Source organism: Cyprinodon variegatus, unplaced genomic scaffold, assembly GCF_000732505.1.
Source record: "Cyprinodon variegatus isolate N-32 unplaced genomic scaffold, C_variegatus-1.0 Scaffold720, whole genome shotgun sequence".
NCBI lineage: Eukaryota > Metazoa > Chordata > Actinopteri > Cyprinodontiformes > Cyprinodontidae > Cyprinodon > Cyprinodon variegatus.
The window spans coordinates 293,654-297,907 of record NW_015151173.1 but is presented as its reverse complement, the minus strand read 5'-3'; the positions used below and the strand labels follow the sequence as shown (position 1 = coordinate 297,907).

At 39.2% G+C, this 4,254-nt stretch overlaps 1 protein-coding gene across 1 annotated transcript in view; it reads right to left on the bottom strand.

Moving 5' to 3' along the window:
- Positions 1-4,254, bottom strand: part of LOC107097748 (ras-associated and pleckstrin homology domains-containing protein 1-like) — a 122,771-nt gene that overhangs the window by 67,848 nt on the left and 50,669 nt on the right. The gene's annotated exons all lie outside the window — the stretch shown is intronic.

Below are 4,254 nucleotides of genomic sequence, written 5' to 3'. Positions count from 1 at the left end.
TGTCAGAAATGGATAACAAAACTGCTATTTTCAATGACTACTTATTTTTGTCCAGCTTTAACATCGGTATCGATATCGGTTATCGGCTACATGGGTTTTAAAATACCGGCATATCGGATATCGGCCAAAATCCCAATATCGTGCATCCCTAGTTTTTACCATTAAATTATGCAAAAGGTGTCAGACGCAAAACATTTCAGAAACCGTATGTATCAAATATGATACATTAGGCATTACAGGGTTAAAACATGCCAGAGAGAAAGTTAACTCCTCCTTGATTTACATGGAAGGGTGCAAACATTAGCCCGCCCTGCTATCACCTCTCCATCTCTTTTATGAAAAGGGACGATGACAATAATCAGAGACTCACCTGCAGGCATTCAGTAAATTATGCTGCTTTTGAAACTTTTCACCTATTAGCAGACCAGGAAACAATGATAATAACTGATAATATTGCTAACTGCATCCACATGAACATGCACACAGGTAAAATCCTAACACATACCCTTACAGTAGAAGGAAAAATAATGTTTGAAATGGGGTCAGAATGAGCTCTAAAAATTGCTTTTGTCTTAATAATTAATAAAAATTCATTAAAATACAATTATAGAAGGATATTATATGTAAAGCATCATGTTCTGACTCCTTTAACTCAAAGAGTAATAAATAAACATCCAACAGAGCAGGAATTTTCATGACTTTACCTCATTTCTGCTTAAACCCCATCATATATGAGGTCATGAGACTTGCTGATTAAATAAAAAGGACCACAGAACTATCAGACTCAGTATGTGGCTCAATATTAGAATTGTAGAAACCTTCATTTTTCCAAAGAACTTGAAAACAGATCCCCACAAGAGGGTTGATCATCTGCAAAAATCCTCCTGAATGTGGCCCCGTATGGCTCAGCCATGAAACCACCAACCAGCAGTAAATTACTACCATTCATGATGTCAACGGCAAAATTATAATAATACCTCATGTAACGTAACCAAAGTTTGTTTCCTGAGCCACATGTCAGCAGTTAATATAAAAAGCGTCCCTCTGTAGATCTGTGGATCATAGAAAACCATCATTCTGAAGGATCTAACTACAGCATCCACTGGAGCCTCATAGAAATCTGGAAATAATGTTATGTTTAAAGCTTGGTTGGCAGTTAATCTCAACTTGAACCCAAAAGTCTTGACAAATATGCTAAAGGAAATGGCATCTCCCAATTCAAAGGTAGGACACAAATCGCTAAAACAAGAAGTTTTATCAAATCAAATCAAATTTATTTGTATAGCGCTTCACAATAGCCAAATGTTACCCAAAGTGCTTTACAACAAAGCCATAAAACAATACATAACACATATAAAACATACAGATATAATTAAAAGTGCTGTAGTGGTGCAGCGCTGCAGGACATTAAAAGCCTTCCAGAGGTGAATAGAAAGGAGCACACAGAAAGAGGACATCTAAGAGATGAAATTATCCTAGTCAGAATTAAATGCTAATTTAAAAAAGTGGGTTTTAAGCTTTTTTTATTAAAAAGGCTGAAGTCAGTAGTGGTGCGGGTGTCAGGGGGTAGCATAAAGGTTCAGTTAAAACTCAATAAAAATGAGCCAAATTTAACGCCTTTTAAAAAACTGAACTGAAAATACTACAGGCTGCTGAAATCTGACCAGCTTCACCACCTCAGGGCTCTATCTCCATCTAATCAGCTTCAAAGAACGATGAACCCGAGTTCTCATCAGTCAGGCTCATCCAGCTACTGGAGGAAATGTGGCTCCGAGGAAGCCAATCATTTTCACCTTTTTTGGGGTTGCCCAGTTGTAACTATATTCTGGCAAAAAATTTGCACAGAACTAAGAGTTATATTTAGATCAAAAACTGATTTTAACTGGGAGGAACTTCTTTTCGGAATATCACACTCAATATCGACAAACACAAAGACCAAATATTTATTTGGAATACTGAGTGTAGCAGCCAGGAAAGCAATCACCAAGAAATGGCTAAAACCAGGCAGCCCATCCATCGAGGACTGGTATGGTGTCATCTACAAAATATTCCTAATGAAAAGAATTACTTTTTCCATCAGGTTACAGAAATCAAAATTTGAAGACAATTGGAATTTATGGAAAACGTACATTTCTTCAAGGTGCCCTTCCTTTATCTAATTAATTCAATTTTCAATTATTTTCGATACTTTGTCTATTTAATTTCAAACAACCCCCTTTACTCTTGACAAAAATGAAAGAACACCTCAGGTTCTATGTTTGTACCTATGTTCCATGGGCGAGCTGTACTGAATAGAAAAACAGATTGTACAAAAAGGAAAAAAAAATGTTTTTGTTGTAATATTGTAACCATCTTTGTTATGATGAGGTGGTATTTCAATAAAGAGGAAAAAAAAAAAAAAAAAAAGAACAATGAACCCTATTTCCTGCGGGTCAATCATTACAGCTGATATTACAACACAAGTCATTTTTTTGGGAATGTCCTCTGTAGAGATGTCCCGATCCAGGTTTTTGCACTTCCGATCCGATACCGATATTGTTTTTGGACTTCAGATCCGATACGATACTGACCGATACCAGCCTATCCGAGCATGTATTTAAGTTTAAGTTAAAGTATTTAGCCTTTGTTGTAAGACTCATGTTGAAAAGGGTTTTAGTACGCTTGATAACATCTAGCCAGCTAAATTAGGTGAGATTGAATAAAACACAATGATTGGTAACAACAAGCTTATCTGTTTATTAAGAGATAAACACAAACTGGACAAAATTATGAATAGCAATCTGAAATTGCACAGTGAGCAGTAAAACCGTAAACAGTTAAAGGTGCAAGTATTACTGTAAGTTTTAATAAAAATGCAAAACAGGGGAACACTGGCGCAAAAAAGGGGGAATGGATCGTTTCAATCGGCGAAACTGGAAAATACGGACCGGATTTTTAAAAAAAAACTGGATCGGCAGTCTGGATCGGCATTTTACATGCTTTGCCGATACGCATTTTTTTGCCAATATCGGCGTGCCGATCCGATACGTGGATCGGATCGGGACAAGCCTAGTCCTCTGCCAACCTGAGAAGCTCTCCGGCCATCAACACCTTCTTCTACTTCTTCTTCCAGCTGCTTCCCTTAGGGGCTCCCTAAAGCCCGGCGTACACTGTGCGATTGTCGGGACGGTTTCAGCCTGATGGTGTGTCGTGAGTGGTGTAGTATACAGGGGGTAACGATGGGTGATCAGCCTCTCATGACTGCATCCCGATCAGGAATCGTAAGGTCAGGAGAAAAATCAAACGTTGTTTCTCCCGACCGTCGTGGGCAAATCGCTCAGTGCACATGCGCAAACAAAGATTCTTCTGTAAACACAGCAGCATGGCAGGAATGCAATGAGTGAAATGCAGTTCTGTCTGTAAAGTTGACAGACCGTAGTGGCCACGTTTGCTCAGCCATGTCTTTGTCCAAATACGTCATCGCCTTTTCTTTTTAGGGCTTTTAGCACAAAATTGCACAAATTGCAGGCAGTTCACTACAGTGAGCTTAATGCCCCCCTTCTATTTGTTTGGCTTCCAGATAGACGAGTCTGAGCAGCTCCATCTCACTGCGGAGCTCAGTCCCACATGGTTTTTAGTCGTACAGTGTGAGCAGGTAGATCGCCTCAGAGCTACGGGCCGAACATAAATCGTGAGCTGTGTTTACAGTAGCTGCGTGCAATGACACACAGTGTATGCCCGGCTTAAACAGACCATCTGCCTCCATCTTGTTTTCAGCATCCCCCCACTGCTCCACCAACCCCTGAAAAACCCTCCTTCACATCATAAATCTAAATCTCTTTGGTCGGCTCTCCCCATCCAAATTTCTATACCTGCAATTTCTTCTTCACTTACGGACCCAGACTCCACCCCTTTCATTACCCATAATGCATGTGGCTTACTCTTTCTCAATTCACGAGAACGCGAGTACGTACTAAGATCGGACTTGACGAGAACACAAGCACGTATGTGTATTGGAACAGAAGCGTACTCGTGACGTCATCACATGCAACGTTCTTTAGCATTTCTTTAACAGTCAAAACTTTTTATTCCCTACACAAAACATTTTGAAAACAATATTTTTAATTTCTAAAGCTTAAAAAAACATTTTTTAAAAATTACCGAACCGTGGGTATAAAACTGCTGGTCACTCTGGTCCGCTCAATGTCGGACTTTTTTTTTTTATTTCGCAGTAACTCTGTAAACAGGCCACACAGGGAGGCTTAAATGTATAAT